Source organism: Octopus sinensis, linkage group LG7 (genome assembly GCF_006345805.1).
Source record: "Octopus sinensis linkage group LG7, ASM634580v1, whole genome shotgun sequence".
NCBI lineage: Eukaryota > Metazoa > Mollusca > Cephalopoda > Octopoda > Octopodidae > Octopus > Octopus sinensis.
Genome location: NC_043003.1, coordinates 90,628,476 through 90,647,411, shown reverse-complemented (window position 1 = coordinate 90,647,411; position 18,936 = coordinate 90,628,476). Strand labels below are relative to the sequence as shown.

At 37.4% G+C, this 18,936-nt stretch overlaps 1 long non-coding RNA gene across 1 annotated transcript; it reads left to right on the top strand.

Annotated features, from left to right (window-relative positions):
• The first annotated feature begins 7,463 nt into the window (after nucleotides 1–7,463).
• On the top strand, nucleotides 7,464–13,739 carry LOC118764313. Its single transcript, XR_005000127.1, has 3 exons — nucleotides 7,464–7,495; nucleotides 9,238–9,239; nucleotides 13,592–13,739. It is a non-coding gene; the product is annotated as an uncharacterized LOC118764313 (long non-coding RNA).
• The last annotated feature ends 5,197 nt before the right edge of the window (nucleotides 13,740–18,936 follow it).

Genomic DNA, 18,936 nt, shown 5'->3' with positions numbered 1-18,936 from the left:
CACATCCATTAGTTTACAAAGTGATTAATCTACCTAATCATCTGTCGAGATAATTATTTTTATATATTTTACTATCTCCAAAAATATATTGTATTTCTTCTTTGTATGTTGTATATATAGATTCATTACATAAAGCAAGTTGCTTGCTTGCTTACTTAGAAACAGGTTTTATTTGATATGAAAATCTGTCTGTGTTCATAAATGCTAAAGTGCTCAGCAGTGAAAATGTCTGTAAAGAGATAAAATTTCCATTGAAAGTAAAAAAAAAGAAATATTTTCCTGTACAAGCATCCACTGATGTTTCCTGCATGTATTACCTACACCAACAAGCTATGTATGATTTTATGTGTCTGTGCACACATGTGTGTGTGTGTTATAAGCTATATGTTCAGAGACTTAAAATTGCATATTGCTTATATTACTGAAGTAATGACCATATTTATAACTCCAGTATGATAAATATACAATAGATATGCATAGTAAAAATGTAAAATATCTACATCTGTTACATGTATTATTTAAAAAATTTTATTCTTTTGAATGGTTTAACTCATTAGACTGTGGAACATCACATTCAAAGGATTTGTCATTTATAATAACTCCAGGCCTTTGATGCTTATTTTATCAGTCTTTTATAGAATGGGGCAAGTTGGTCTATGCGTAAAGGTAGAAACGTTAATGGCATTTTTGTTCAACATTTTTTATTACATGTTAATATATACACACATGCTCAGAGAGAGAGAGATACACACATACACGTGTGTCTGTGTGTACATTTATATATATATATATATATATAATCATTATTGTTTTAACATCTACTTTTCCATACTTGCATGGGTTAGGTGAGAGTACATTAGGTCCAAAGACGACATCACACTCCAATGTCTGCTGTGGCATGGCGTCTATAGCTGGATGCCCTTCCTAATGCCAACCACTTTACAGAGTATATTGGGTGCATTTCCCATGGCACCAACAGTCGTGAGGTTGCCATGAGGGTAATTTAGTCTAAATTACCCACAGACTAAGACTACAACAAGACTAAATTACCTTCAGACTAAGACTACAATTGAAAGGGTGGCAGCTTTATGCTAGATGATGAAAAGTTAGAGTATGAAAGAAGGCCCCAGAACAGGTTTCATGGCTGCTCAGGTTATATATAACAACATACACACATACACTCATTTTAAGCAGGAATAATACTAGAAGGAAATGGTTACTATTGAAGGTAACGTACCACTATAGCCAAAGCATCAATGGTTTAAAGAAATTAAAGACTAAGAAGTCACTGAAACACATTTTCATATCTGCCACCAAAACATCCCAATGCTTTCATTTAGCTAGGATCCATTTAACTTTTCTTCACCAAATGGTTTTACATGCAAAACTATTGAGGGCATTCAACATGGTAACTGTGTGATCTCTAAAAGCCAGCATTTAGAAACTGAAAGTTTCAAAGGTGACAAAAGAACCCATAGGGAACTCAGCTATCTTAAATGTAACTAGTTCAACTAGTAGTAGTAACAGCAACAGAAGTAGTCATGGCAGCAGTGGCAGCAGCAGTAGTAGTAGCAGTATTATCATCATCATCATCAGCAGCAGCAGCAGCAGCAGCAGCAAAAGAAGGAAAGAATGTGAACAAAGAAATCAAAAGAAAAAAACTAGAATTGGGTCAAAAAGAATCAGAAGAAATTGGATAAGAACAAGAAGAAGAACAACAACAAAAATAACAACAACCAGTAGGAGAAGAACAAGAAAAAGTACAAGAACAAGATTTGGTGGTGAGCCGGCGGAATTGTTTGCAATCCAGGCAAAATGTTTAGCAGCATTTCATCTGTCCTCACATTTGGAGTTCAAATTCCACTGAGGTCGACTTTGCCTTTGATCCTTTCAGGGTCATTAAAATAAGTATCAGTTAAGCACTGGGGTCAATGTAATTGACTTATCCCCTCCCCCAAAATTACTGGTCTTGTGCAAAAATTTGAACCTATTATTCTGTTTGACCAATTAAATGCTCTACCTAATTTCACATATATGTACTCAAAACTACCAATATATATGCATATTTATACAAGGGCATACAATCTTACAAACAGGTGACATACATTTACTAAAGGTTTTCAAGGAACAGCAGGCTTAGTTTATTCAAAAGTTGTGCATTTACAACATATTTGATACGTTGTGCAAAAGCTACAAATGTATGTACGTAATATGCATTATTATTGACATTTTCTGTAAAAGTTCCTGAAGAACAACATTTCCTATATAGGTATGAGGAGGCACCAACAGATTTTGGCCTTCTGAAATTTCAATTACTTTTGTTTTTCACTTTGCTTAAATCAAGAAATACATACATGCAATGTAATAAGCAAATAGGTTGTAGTTGATTACTGGCCAGTAAGTTGAATATAAAAAGTAATAGTGGAATATAGTGAAATATACGAGGTAGATTAATTAATAGTGGAATAAATATAATTACATATAATGTATTAAGTATATATTGATGACATATAGTATTACCAATGGGAAAAAGGAGAAAATTAATTTGATCATCAGGATTTAAGAATATAAATAAGTATTAGTCAAGCATTATGAGACAAAGAAGTCAGCAGAATGTACTATCAAATAAACAAAATAAAGGGAACAATTCTAGTCTTTGTCAAATAATTTAAAGCCTGTATCAAATGATTTAGAAAGCAAATCCTATAAAGTTGAACAAATTCAGCAGCTTCAACTGTTTAAGCGTTCCTCACACACAAAGAAAGTTTATACACAAATACACACAACATATTATACATATTGACACATATTCACAAGGAGACACAACACACATATACGTATGCATGTGCATATAAATGACCAACCTGTCTTTTAAAGATTATTTAAAGAACATTATCCACTGTATCCTTCGTTTTTCAAAACTTAGAAGGAAGTAATGTGAGAGAATTTGGCTAGTATTTCTAGCACTTTGAATGACCATGCCTAAATCAACATATCACATCCCCTCTACCATGGGTTGAATAGTTTTTCTGAGACTGTATTTCCCAGCTGGATATGCTTCCTGACACCAACTCTTTTGGTCATTGTATACAACATGTAGGGAAATAGTAGGACTATTCTAAAACCAGGATACACAGGCTGTGTGATAAGAAGCTTGCTTCTCAACCACATGATTCTGGGTTCTGTCCCACAACATGGAACCTTGGGTAAATGTCTTCCACTATAGCCTTGGGCAAACCAAAGCTTTGTGAGTAGATTTGGTAGACAGAAACTGAAAGAAAGCTGGTGTGTGTGTGTGTGTATATATATATATATATAATATATATATATAATATATATATATACAATTATAAATAAGGGCAAAAGAAAAAAAACTCTATGCCAGTATGCTGAAAAATAGACTTTAGATCATCTAACCACATACAATATGTTTTACTATAAATACACAGCATGCTGAAATGAGGAAAGTTAGCTAACAGAAATTTTAAAAATTCATTATTCCTGAATCAGTCCAATTTCTGGTTTAATCCAAATGGATTCTTCCTTCATCAGTGAGAAACATATGAATAAATGGAATACATATACCCATGGGAAAAGCAGATGTAAAGTCATGAGTACATTAAGTACCCCAAATATATCTAAACAGAAATTCTGTAGCAAGCCTCAGTATGTATTGGCAGTCAGGAAAACTCATGTAAAGTGGTTACCAGTCCCAAAGAGAATGGAAATAAATTTACTTCTAATATAAGGATAAATTTTTCAAAACAATTTTATTAGTGGCTAGCATATTTAAATACCTTCTAAGGTGGAAATTATAAACAATTATAAATAAGGACAAAACAAAAAAATTTTCTATGTCAATATGCTGAAAAATAGACCTTAGATCGTCTAACCACATACAATATTTTTCACTCTAAATACAGTGTGCTCAAATGAGGAAAGCAAGCTAACAGAAATTTTTAAAATTCATTATTCCCAAATCAGCCCAATTTCTGGATTAATTCAAAAGGATTATATATATAAATATATATAAATATGATTTAAAAAAGAATGGAGAGTCGATAAGGATGTAAAATTAATTTATTAACATACTGCCAAAATAAAGCCTACATACGTTTCAATTCAATCCAATATATAATTGCAAATTCAAAGATTGGAATAAATCTAAAGATTAGAATAAAATAGCATTTTGAATAACATTGGGGAGAATCTCATCAGAGCTAGAGTACAATAGAAATGGTTACATGTTGATGGATTGGATTTTATCAATAGACTAAAGAAAATTAAGAAATAAATATTTATTGTGTGTATGTGTATGCTAATAATATTTTTTCATGAAATTAAAAAATAAAAATATAGTATAAGGATAAAAAGTAAAAATAAACTCTAAATAATAATAAATGTATGATATAAAGTAAAATAAAAAATAAAACCATTATCTAAGTAAATTTATGTTGGTTTACGTAATCAATGTATATTATTGCCTATGTATTAATTATTATAAAATCTTAGCAAATCAGATTGATTTGTCTATGTATGTGTGTGTGTGTAGTTTAATTGAAGAGGATAGCCGTTAAAAGTATGTATTATTTATATATCTGTATATATACTAGTATTAATGTGTAGTGTACATATATGTGTTGTATGTATGTGTTAACACAAGCAGCCCTTCCTGTTTGTTTTCACTGTCCTATTTGTGATACCAATTTTGACCCTCTGCAAAATCCTAAATTTTATTCAATTTGCTTTGCGGGAGCAACTGTTTTATTGAAAGCATATATTGTTGTTAAATGCTCAAAATATGAGAGTAGAAAAACAGCCAACAACTGATGAAGGGTCGTTCTTTATGTTGTTTATCTTGTTTATCATTTGTGTCTTTCGTTGTTCAAAAAATAGTTCAAATTCCATGTAATCATACTTCGTATTGTTTTGTTGTACATGTTTCATGATGTCCTGTGGCCACATATACATATATATGTATGCACAGATGTAAGTATATGTACATATACGTATGTATATATGCATATATATCTATCTATCTATCTATCATATATATCTATATATATATATATATATATATATATGGTCAGTATTATATATATTTATATATTATATATATATATATATATATATATATAAACAAGTCAAATTGCGATAAAATAAATATAATTTATATATATATATATATATATAATATATATAATATACATAATACTGACCATGGGATTGCACCTAGAAAGTTCCCCACCGAAGCACAAGTCCGGGCAAGGTTGTTTATGAAAGACCAGCTGTCACCCATGCATACCAGCCTCCCCTCTCCACACCAGCAGTGTTTATCCAAGGGAAAGGCAAAGGGGCCAATACAGCTTGGCACCTGTGACGGCACAACCCATTTCTACAGTTAAGTGATTGAAATAAAGTGTCTTGCTCAAGAACACAACATGCAGCCCGGTGCGGGATTCGAACTCACAACCTCACAATCGTAAGTTCGCCACTCTAACCACTGAGCCATGCGCCTTCACATAATAATATAATATATATAATACATATCATCATCATCATCATCATCATCGTTTAACGTCCGTTCTCCATGCTAGCATGGGTTGGACAGTTCGACCGGGGGATCTGGGAAGCCAGAAGGCTGCACCAGGCTCCAGTCTTATCTGGCAATGTTTCTACAGCTGGATGCCCTTCCTAACGCCAACCACTCCATGAGTGTAGTGGGTGCTTTTTACGTGCCACCTGCACAGGTGCCAGGCAAGGCTGGCAATGGCCACAGTCGGATTGGTGTATTTTATGTGCCACCGGCACGGAAGCCAGTCGGCCACGAGTCGGATAGTGCTTTTTACGTACCACCAGACCAGGGATCCTGGCTGGTTCAATTCGATTTCGCTTTCGCTTGCCCCAACATGTCTTCGCAAGCAAAGGGGGTTGGCATGGGTGCCTGTCGTCGGATGGGGTTCGATATCGACTTCGCTTGCCTCAACAGGTCTTTGTGTCCAAGGGAGGAAAGGCATTCATAAGTGGGCTGGGCTCACTTGTCCTGCCTGGTCTTCTCACGTACAGCATATTTCCAAACGTCTCGGTCGCTGGTCATTTCCTCAGTGAGGCCTAAAGTTCGAAGGTCGTGCTTCACCACCTCGTCCCAGGTTTTCCTGGGTCTACCTCTTCCACGGGTTCCCTCAACTGCTAGGGATTGACACTTTCTCACACACCTATCTTCATCCATTCTCGCCACATGACCATACCAGCGCAATCGTCTCTCTTGCACACCACAACTGATGCTTCTTAGGTACAACATTTCTCTCAAGGTACTAACGCTCTGTCGAGTATGTACACTGACATTACACATCCATCGGAGCATACTGGCTTCATTCCTCACGAGCTTACGCATGTCCTCAGCAGTCACAGCCCATGTTTCACTGCCATGTAGCATGGCTGTTCGTACACATGCATCATACAGTCTGCCTTTTACTCTGAGCGAGAGGCCTTTAGTCACCAGCAGAGGTAAGAGCTCCCTAAACTTTGCCCAGGCTATTCTTATTCTAGCAGTTACACTTTCAGCGCACCCACCCCCGCTACTGACTTGGTCACCTAGATAACGAAAGCTATCAACTACTTCTAGTTTTTCCCCCTGGAAGGAGACGGAAGTTGTTTTCTGCAAATTTTCGGAGGTTAATGCTCCCGAGCATCTGCCACATACAAAAACTATCTTCCCAGTTAGCCTACCTTTGACATTGCTGCACCTCTTATGTGTCCATAGCTTACACTGGGTACATCTTATAGAGTTTCTACCTACACCTTTTCTACAGATCGAGCAGGGCCATCTACCTGAAGACATTTGTGGATTGTCTACCTTCCTACTTATTAGTACTTTGGTTTTAGCTAGGTTGACTCTAAGGCCCCTCGATTCTAAACCCTCCTTCCACACCTGGAACTTCTCCTCCAGTTCTGATAGTGACTCAGCAATTAGAGCAAGGTCGTCAGCATAGAGGAGCTCCCAGGGACAACCTGTCTTGAATTCCTCCGTAATTGCCTGGAGGACTATGATAAATAGGAGGGGGCTGAGTACTGGACCCCGGTGGACCCCAACCTCTACTTTGAATTCTTCTGTGTACATGTTGCCAACCCTAACCTTACTTACGGCATCTCTGTACATGGCTTGCACAGTCCTCACCAGCCATTCATCTATCCCTAGTTTCCTCATTGACCACCAGATAAGGGATCGGGGGACCCTATTAAAAGCTTTCTCCATGTCAACGAAAGCCAGGTACAGGGGCTTACCTTTGGCTAGGTATTTCTCCTGCAGCTGCCTTACCAGGAATATAGCATCAGTAGTACTTTTCCCTGGCACGAACCCAAACTGCATCTCATCTAAACTAACTCTCTCTCTAATTAGTTGGGCAATTACCCTCTCCGTAACCTTCATTACCTGATCCAACAGCTTGATACCTCTGTAATTATTTGTATCTAGGGCATCACCTTTACCTTTGTAGTAGTTGACTAGTATGCTGCTACACCAGTCATTGGGTATGACTCCTTCGTGTATCACCTGGTTGACTATACGGGTGACTAGGTTATAGCCGACATTGCCAGATATTTTGAGCATCTCTGCAGTAATTCCTGATGGGCCTGGGGCTTTCCCTGTCTTCATGCTTCTAATTGCCTTAGCTACCACGGAACTATCAACTCGGATAGCTGGTCTCTCTGTTGGGTCAACATTCGGCAGACTCTCTTTATCCCATTCATTTTCTTTATTCAGCAACCTTTCATAGTGGCATCTCCAAACCTCTCTCTTTGCATCCTCATCTAGCGCAAGTGAACCATCATCCATGCGAACACACTTCTCTCCTACCACATCATGATTCTCTCTCACACACTGTCTTGCAACACGAAATACCTCAAGTCTTTCATCCTCACGGCTCAGAACATTGGCAAATTTTTCTTATCCGCTTCCCCTCTGGCTAAATAAACCTGTCTCCTAGCTTCCCTTCTGGCTGTCTGATACAATTCCACTGCTACCACCGTTCTTCCAGTCCTTCCAAGCCTGTCTCTTTTGTCTAATAGCCCTGTCAACCACAGTGTTCCACCACCATGTTACTCTGGGTCGAGATGGTACTTTGCTCCATCCACAGATCTGGTCAGTGGCTGTCAGCAGATTGTCCCGTAGAAATCTCCAGTTGCCTTCCACATTAAGTGAAGCTATATCCCCTTCTATTTCGTCAGAGGCTTCAAGTAGTATGTCTCTAAATCTCTGTCCATTTGCAGGATCTTTAAGCTTCCAGACCCTTCTCCTCCAAGCAGGTCTTCTTCTGGGCAACCATTTAGCTCTGATCCTGAAGTCGCTAACTACTAATCTATGTTGAGGAGTACATTCTTCACCTGTAAAGGTTTTGGCATTTATAAGCAGCCCTCTTTCCCTTTTTCTGGCAAGGATGTAGTCAATCTGGCTAGTGTGTCTGCCAGAACGGTAGGTGACTAGGTGAGAGGTGGGTTTCCTGAAGTTGGTATTGCAGACCATAAGGTCATTTGCATCCCAGAACTCCAGCAGCCTGGTTCCCTCCTCATTACGGGAGCCAAAACCATAGCCTCCATGGACGCCATGGAAGCCCTCGACATGCCGTCCAACATGTCCATTGAAATCACCTGCCACGAAGAGAACGTCACTGTCATTTGTCAACGAGGTAGTCCGCAATAGGGTGTCATAGAATTGGTCTTTTTGTCCTTCCGGTAGCCCTGGTTGAGGGGCATATGCCGAGATGAAGTACTCTATCACTTACTCTGACTACCTCGATTACCTTATCTACCCATTTCTCCGCAAGAAGTATACCCACGCCCCCGACCCCGTCAGTGTTCCCTGCCCAGAAAATCTTGTACCTGTGTTCCTTGCCTGTGAGGAGCCTAGCGGAGCCTAGCGGAGCCTAGCGGAGCCTCCTCTCCACCTTAATTCCTGGATGCAGCATAAATCCACACGTCTCCGTTCAAGCAGCTCAACAATCTCTCCACACCTACCTTTCAAATATATATAATAATATAATAATATATATATATACTTATATATATATATATATATATATATATATAATAATAATAATATTATAATAATAATAATATATATATATATATATAATAATATATATATGTATATATTTATATGTGTGTGTCTTTGTGTCTGTGTTTGTCCCCCCACCATCACTTAAGAACCAATGTTGGTGTGTTTATGTCCTGGTAATCTAGTGGTTTGGCAAAAGAGACTGATAGAATAAGTACTAGGCTTACAAAGAATAAGTCTTAGGGTGTCGATTCGCTCCACTAAAAGAAAAAAGAAAACACTTCAAGGCGATACTCCAGCATGGCTACAGTCAAATGACTGAAACAAGTAAAAGAATTGTAAAATAATCATATTGAAGCTCTTTCGTTAAAAGAATCTGAAGTCCCAGTTATATACATGGCTCAGCTGAATTGACTAAATTTTTTTCCAACATATTTGTGGCTTTGAAAAAAATTGTAAAGAAAAGTATAAGCATAGCTGTGTGGTGAGAAGTTTGCTTACCAGCAACATGGTTTTGGGGTATCTTCAACAAAAGTTCTGGGCCTACCAAAGCCTTGTATTTGGATTTGGTGAATGAAAACTGAAAGAAGCCCATTCTGTGTGTGTGTGTGTGTCAGTTGCCTAGTGGTTAGAGATGTTCTGCTCACAATCATAATGTTGTGGGTTCAACTCCCAGACCAAGTGGCATATTGTGTTGTGTCCCTGAGCAAGGCACTGCTCCAGTCTACTCAGCTGAAAATGAGGATCAGCTGAGGTTTGGTACAACTCTCTCTCTCTCTCTCTCTCTCTCTCTCTCTCTCTCTCTCTCTCTCTCTCTCTCTCTCTCTCTCTCTCTCTCTCTCTCTCTCGCTCTCTCTCTCTCTCTCTCTCTCTCTCTCTCTCTCTCTCTCTCTCTCTCTCTCTCTCCAACTGTCATTCTGGTGTGCTGCTGAGTCAAAATGTAGGAGAGTCAAGATGGAATTTGTCTGCTTGTGACTACTCAGGCACCTAAAACAATTAGTAAAAGTATAGTACATTACCAAGCCTTACTTATTTGTGGATGATAGCTAGCTCTAGTGCATAGAATGATGTGGAGGAAGGTGAGGAGAAGCTGTGGTGGTGGTGGTGGTGAGGAAGGAGAGGAAGAGAACAAGGGTGATAAAGTTAATGACTTGTGTGTGTGTGTGTGTGTGTGTGTGTGCAAAATGTGTAAATGTTGATAATCAGGGCAAAACTGATGAGGGTGATAACTTTAGGAAATTATGACAATGCTAGGAACTATGATAACAAAGTGGAAACTAATGGCAGTAGCAGTAGTGGTGGTGGGTGGTGGTGGTGGTGGTGGTGGTGGTGATAGTAAGGGGGCAATAGTGGTGTTGTTGGTAGTGATTGTACTAGTGATAGGAGGATGTTGGCTTTGGGGGTGTTGGTATTGCTGCTGGTGGGGGACAGTGTTGTTGCTGTTGTTGATGATAGTAATGGTGCTGTTAATGGTGGTGGTGGTGGAAAAAGTGATAATGCTGGTGCTGATACCAATGTTTATAGTGATGGTCATGTTCATGGTGGTGCTGGTGGTTCTTCCTGCTCATTTATAAAATGTTTCAGCATTAACATTCCTATGTGTGGAAGGTCAAAGGTTGTTGCTATGTCATTCTATTTTGGACCCAACCCCTCCCACAAATCTGAACTAATACCTTAACACTTGTTCTGCAACTCTTAAAAAAAAAATCTCTGGGAGTGACCATTTTTTGAGGAGCAAATAAACAATTCTTATTGTTTTTAGACAGGACTATAGTTAAATAATGTCAATTTTTACAGCCCACACAGCTCTTACTTAATACCATCCTTATGGCTATGATCACCAAATCCACCACCACCACCACCACCACCATCACCACTATAACTGAAAGAGCTACCATCATCATTGTTATCATCAACATGACCATTACAAACTAAGAGGGGTACCTGTAATAGAACGCTTGAACTACCAGAAATACAGCTAAATCTCCCTCAAAAAACAACCTATCATTTTAAAAAATTGAAGCTATGGATAATGTGATCCAGAGATCACATAGAGAAAAGACAGAAAGGTCATGGTTGGAATGCCTTTGACTACAGGTCTGCTCTGTTATAGTTGATCTGAAACAAATTCTCAACAACAATATCAGCATTACCATTATTCCACCTCCATTAGCCCTTTTGTTACCATATTTCTGAATAAATACACTGCCTTCATTTCAATTAATTTTCAAAATAATGAAGAATTTAGTAAAATAACTGGCATTGCTAAGTTGGTGCTTAAATCACTTTCTAATGAAATACATCACATTCACTTAACTTAATTCTTAACATAATGAAGGAATTTAGAAAAATAACTTTGTCGTTAATTAGCTGGTATGTAGAACAAATTAATATGAAAGTTTGATGTGAGGTGCTAATTCAAATCACTTTAACCCTTTTTTTAACCACATTTCTAATTAAACACATCAATTCACTTCAATCAGTTTTTAAAATAATAATTTGGTAAAATAACTTTGTCATTAATAAGCTGGTATTTGGAACATGATTTTATATGAAATTTTGATGAAGTTTTGATTGAGATCACTTTAACACTTTTGTTACCATATTTCTAATAAAATACATCAATTCACTTCAATTGTTTTTTAAATGATGAAGACTTAATAAGATGGTGTTTGGGACATAAATTAGTGTGAAATTTTGATGAATTTTTTTTTTTAGAGCACTTTACATCAGGAAGTTTGAATTATAGAATAAGGGACAGTCTGAGGTAGGTTGGTATCAAAAGAGTTAGCATCACTAGAAATGCTATCCATACCATCACTGCCACCTCAGCCAATATATGCCACCAATCAGCTGCGACCTCAACCAATAAATATCACCAATTAGCTTCCTCCACAACAACCATGCTTCACCACTGCCTTCCTCAGCCACCATCTCAATCAACTTTACCATCAACACAGCCACAAATGCAAATGTTATGACAGTATCACCCCCATAACCACTATTATCAACACAACTATCATTACTTGTGTTTGTCCTGATATTGCTTAACAACTGGTGTTAATTGCCTAATGCCCCAGTAACTTAGCAGTTCAGCAAAAGACTGATAGAGTAAGAGCCAGATTTAAACTAAGTAGTGGCTTCAATTTTCTTTTCAACAAACCCATCCTACAAGACAAGTGCTCCAGCCTGGTTGTAGTCCAATGATTGAAAACATCAAAGGAATAAAGAATACATAAACTATGGACAAATGTCTTCTACAGTCTAGACCCAAGCTGACCAAAGCCTTGTGAGTGGATTTAGTAAATAGAAACTGAAAGAAGCCTGTCATGTGTGTGTGTGCATATGTGTTTCTGTTTATCTCTCACCTCTGCATGGCAACCAGTATTGATTTGTTTATGCCCCCAAGACTTAACAGTTCAGCAAAAGAACCTGGTAGAGTAAGTACCAAGCTTAAAAGAAGGGACTGGAGTCAATTTATTTAGCTAAGCTCTTCAAAGTAGTGCCCCAGTATGGCCACAGTCCAATGACTGAAGCAAATAAAAGATAATAGATGAAAGGATTAATTTGTTTCTAATAAAATTGTCTTTTACTATAACATAAAACAGATCATTAATAGCAAATTAATAATGTTAAATTAATTTGGTATAGCCATTTCCTCAATACATTTTTCTGTATTTTACTATGTTTTCCTGTTATTATGCGTCATCTTCCTGATACAGCATTCTTTGTTGAAAAAGGCATTCTTTAAATTTGTAAGGGAGTGGATACTGATGATGCTTTCAGCTGGGAAATAGGATTTTGACACAATATTAAGGTACAATCATGGCTGTGTGGTGAAGAAGCTTGCTTCTCAATTTATTTGGTTTGGGGTTCAGTTCTACAGTGCAACACCTTGGGCAAGTGTTTTGTATAATAGCCTTAGCTGACCAAAGCTTTGGGAATGGATTTGGTAGATAGAAACTGAAAGAAGCTCATCATTATTATCACCATCATCTTTTAATGTCCATTTTCTATGCTGGCATGGGATGGGCTGGTATGTATGTATATATATATTCATGCATGTGTGGATGTAGGTGTGTGTGTGTGTGTGTGTGTGAGTGCATGTGTTTGTGTGTGTGTGTGCATATGTTAGTGAGTGCATTATTGTCTCCTTGATTTGATATTATGTGGTATTTGTAAATGAGTATCACTGACATGCAAGAGGTGTCCTTTATTTCCAGTCATCCATAAAAAACATGCCTGGCCATGGGAAGGAAATATTACCTTGTTTCAAAACAGGTGAGGGATAGTGGATGGAAGAGCATCCAACCTTAGAAAATCTGCCTCAACAAAATCCATCTAAATCATGCAAGCATGAAAATGTGGACATTAAAATGATAATTGATATCTGTTTGTATATATATATATTTCGTTTTTGGATTTGGTTTGCAAGATTCTTTATTTTAGAAAAAATAAATAAGTAAATGAGTGGAAATTTTATAAGTGAATGTGTTAAATTATAAGGCACTAAAAGAGAATGACTCTTTACCTTTGTAGCAGTTGATTATGGTGCTGCTACACCAGTCATTGAGCATGACTCCTTCGTAAACTACCTGATTTACAATGCGGGTGATTAGACTATAACCGATACCACCAGCTATTTTAAGCATTTCAGTGGTGATTCCTGATGGGCCAGGGGCTTTTCCTGTCTTTATATCCTTGATTGCTTTATCTACCATAGAACTGTTCATTTGGGTTGCCAGTCCCTCAATTGGGTCAACCTTTGGCAGACTCTCCTCCTCCCACTCATTCTCTATATTCAGCAGTCTTTCATAATGGCAATTCCAAGCCTCTTTCTTTGCAGAACCATTACATGCAAGTGCACCATCATCCGTACAGACACATTTCTCTCCTATGACATTACAATTTTCTCTCACACACTGTCTTGCAATCTGAAACAATCTTTGGTCCTCACGTCACTGAACATAGGCAAACATCTTTTCTGCTTCTTCCTTGGCTAGATATACTTGTCTCTTAGCATCCCTTCTGGCTATCTGATACAGTATCTTGATACCCCCATTCATCCAGGCCTGTTTCTTTGCTCTAATTGCCCTGTCTACCACATCATTCCACCACCATGTTACCCTAGATATGGATGGGATTTTGCACCAGCCACAGATTTTGTCAGTGGCACTCAGCAAGCTGTCACTCAGGAATTCCCAGTTGTCCTCTATGTAACAAGTCTGTAACTCCTCTTCCCTTTCATTGAATTTCTCAGTTAGGATATCCCTAAATTTCTGACTATACGAAGGGTCCTTAAGCTTCCAAATCCTTCTTTTCCAGATTGGTTTAACTCTTGACATCCTTCTGGTGTGGAGTAAGTCACTAATGACTAGTTTATGCTGGGAGGTACATTCTTCACCAGATAGAGTCTTTGTATTTAGGAGCATCATACTGTTTGGTGAGAATGTAATCGATCTGGCTAGCACAGACACCTGATTGGTAGGTTATCAGTGGCTGGCTGGCTTCCTGAAGTTTGTGCTGCAGATCAAAAGGTTATTTGCATTACAGAACTCCAGTAGCCTTATTCCCTCTTCGTTTTGGGAGCCAAATCCATGGCACCCATGCACACCATGCAAGATACCAAGGTGCCATCTGACATGCCCATTGAAATCCGCAGCAACGAAGAGATAATTGTCACTCATCTTTGAGTTAACCTGCAGAAGAATGTTATAAAAGTGGTCCTTCTGTTCATTTGGTAGGCTCGCTTGAGGGCCATAGGCAGAGATAATTGTCACTATACTGTCCTGTAAGACTAACCTAATTTTAAGCACACTATCACTCATCCTGGCTACATCTGTGACCTTATCCACCCATTTCTCTGTAGGAAGTATGCCCACACCACCTTATCCCATCACTTTTACTGCCCAAGAAGATTTTATACCTATGTGTCTTACCTGTAAGGAACCTAGCTGAAGCTCCTCTCCACTTTATCTCTTGGATGCAATATACATAGGAAGGGCATCAAATTGAAGAAACTCTGCCAGACCAGATTGGAGCCTGGTGCAGCCGCTGGCTCTACAGACTTCAGTCGAACCCTCCAACCTATGCTAGCATAGAAAACGGACATTAATCGATGATGATGATGATAATGTGTGTGTGTGTGTGTGTACACAAATACGAACACTATAATAAGAGACTCTTGCCCAAGGTACCATGCAGTGGAAGTGAGTCAAAAACCACATGATTGGTAAGCAAACTTGTTAACCACACAGCCATACCTGCATACACACACACACACACACACACACATACACACTAATAGATACAGGAATACATCTGAGTGTATGTTAGCCAGTTAAATAGCTATTGTGCTGTTATTGCCTTGCAATCTTTTCAGTTTATTCAAAATATTTAATCAGCCATGTTATCATTTTCAAGTTGAATGGATAATAATCCACCCATATTTATTTGTATTCATTAGCAAATGCGTCAAGGAAACAGTCACCACTGTAGTATTATAGTTGCCTGGTACTGTAGTAAATAGTATGATTATATAGTTGCATAAATATAGAATCATATGATATTATAATACAGTTAGATGATAATATGTTATTGTGGTAAGACAATTGGAGCAGTTCATTCATCTGGGAGGGCTGTGGATTCAAATTAGAGCTCATAATAGGGAGACTCTTTCATAAACTTGCATAAAACCATCATGTTTTGTGTTGATGGTATAAAATGCACTAGTAGACTCTGGAAAGTGAGTAATAGAAAGAGCATCCAGCCATAAAAATCTTATCAAAAAGTGAAGCATAGGATTTCTGTAGCAGGTTCTGCATCACATGTCTAAGAGAGCAATTACTCCAAGTGAGAAGTAATATAGAACTGAAAGCATGCACTCTTTAACCTTCTTGAATGAGACAACCTCTTTACAGCTGCTAGTGCAATAAAATTAACCTATCTTCCATTATAAGACATACACAACAAAGGTGATTGGGGTTTTCTTGTTCTGTTGCTGTGTGTAAGATTATGGAAACTGTCACAGACGATGACCCATCCAACCCATGGCAGCATAGAAAACCTGATAGAAAATTATGACATTGTTGATAATAAGCTGAACAATAAAAATATAGAATAATGTATCAATTGCTTCATGGTAAAGACATGAAAGCTACATAAAAAGTATTGCATAAAAATACTTAAAATGATATCCCATCCAGCCATAAGGGAGATGCAGTTCATAATCATAATAAACTTTAAACCATGTAGTTCAGCCACACCTCCACCTTTGTCCATCAGTTACTACCCCTTCACTTCTGCCCCTATCTTTAGTCATTTGTTACTTCGCCCTCATACCCTCTTTTTCTCTCCTATGACCCGCTGGCAGTATCTTCTCTTATGTTCACCTTCTTGTACCCTGAGAGTTTCTTTGACACTACATAACCACTTTTCTTTTTATCTCCTCCTCATCTACTCTGACCTACTGTAATGGAGAAAGCTGCTTATTAATTAGGTATGTAACAATTACTAAAAGTACTATAAGAAAGCAATTATTAAAGGGTTTACTGTCTGGAAATATTTCTATAAATTCTTGTTCTAAGAAATTTCCTATAACTTAGAAATATTGAAAAACATCAATACATGCGAGAGTGATAAAGAAACGAGAAGGGTTGTTTTTGGATGTGCTAGAAACAACAGCCAAATCACCCTTAAATCACTCACTTTTTCCTCTGAAAATATTAATTTAAAAAGATTTTTTTACCAAAAATGCTCTTCCCATGGTTTTGAAGTGCAAAAAACAATTGGCCAAAATATGCCTTGAGTGGGATGATGGGTGTAAAAAAAAAAAAAGAGTCATCAAACAATTTTCAGACAAGGATGCTCTCCAACCCCATCATTTAAAAAATGGGGAAAATCCCCCAAAACATTTCCCCACAAATTTCTTTATAATCGTAATCTATGCTATTTGAAGGATACTTGTATAAATTTTCATTAAAAGATACCCATCTTCCTGAAAGTTATGAGGGAAAAATATCAGATCATGTGAATTTTCCAAAACTCCTCTCTCCACCCCTTCACAAAAATTCCTTCTCATAAATCCCTATATATTCTGAAGCCATAACATCAAAGCAGTATTTGTAGAAAATTTTGTTAAAAAGTATCAATTTTTCTAGAGGCAACAAAGTCGGAGGGCATATACATCTATAGTAATGACCTTTTATTTATACGATTTTTTCGTTTCATGTTTATTTCATTCATTGTTTGCAATGTTCTCTCTCTTACACATGCACACTGCAAAGCTTAAAGATGGGCTGTTGAAATGAAATCTTTATGTTGGTTTGAGGTGAAGGTAAAACTTAACAAACAGCTTCTCCCTCTGTTGTTGGACTACTGTGATGTTTGTTTAAAAAAGATTATGATTGTGATAAAATAATGAAAGTAATATTTACTAAGCAAGTGAGCACTTGTTTACTTTCATTTTATGATATACAGCTATAATGCACAAAATCCTGTTTTCTGATTGGGTAAATATGATCAAACTTTAAACCTCTGTAACACTTTTCTAAAACTTTTCTGGAATAAATGAATCACAAAATTAGATTCAGCATGAAAAAGTACATCAATATACCAAATTTGAAAATTTTCACTTAATTTCAAAGTTTCAAAATCTGCAACAGCAACAGAAAAGATCTCTCTATTTGTCAATGTTTTCATTTTCCGCTTTCCTCATTGTAAACTTCCCCCTTTCTGTATATATTTACCACACTCTCTCTCACTTTCTGTATTGCTCACACTGTGTGTGTGTGATCTGTGTGTCAGTGTGTGTGCTTGTGTGTAAGGCATTTCATTAGGGCAACAAAGTGATTTAAAAAAGTTATGTATAAGATAATCTATTCTAATACCATACTTTTGTTAGTAACTATGTTTTTTTCTTACAGACACACACACACACACACATACACACACACACACACACACACACACACACACACAAACATGCACGTACACACACATGAACATATGTGCATGAACATACACACATGAACACACATGTGCACACAGACTCACTTGGTGTGTGATGGGAGTTAAAAATTTAAATTATAAAATGTTTTTTTAGTTTTTGCTTAAATCCCAACAATGGACAACCACATCTTCATCATAAAACGTGTTTATGGGGAGAAAAATATTGAAAAACATCAATACACGTCAGAGTGACAAAGAAATAAGGAAGATATGCGTAAGAGTGGCTGTGTGGTAAGTAGCTTGCTTACCAACCACATGGTTCCAGGTTCAGTCCCATTGCATGGCACCTTGGGCAAGTGTCTTCTACTATAGCCTCGGGCCAACCAATGCCTTGTGAGTGGATTTGGTAGATGGAAACTGAAAGAAGCCCGTCGTATATATATGTGTATATATATATTTATATATATATATATATATATATATATATATATGTATGTGTGAGTATATTTTTGTGTGTCTGTGTTTGCCCCCCCCCTCCCAACATCACTTGACAACCGATGCTGGTGTGTTTACGTCCCCGTAACTTAGCGGTTCAGCAAAGAGACAGATAAAGTACTAGGCTTACAAAGAATAAGTCCAGGGGTCGACTTGCTCGACTAAAGGTGGTGCTTCAGCATGGCCACAGTCATATAACTGAAACAAGAGTAAAAGAGTAAAGAGTATACGAGGTGATCATAGGGTGTGTTAGAAACACCAGCTAAATTGCCTTTGAATCACACACCTTTTCCTCTGAAAATTATTCTGAAATTATGAACAGAAACAAAATGTAGATCTGGACTGCCTGTATTTCAAAATTATGATTTTAAAAAATTTGCAAAAGGCTGAAATTTTAGGATTTTTAAATTTCATTTCATTTTCTGTTTCAAAATAAAGGA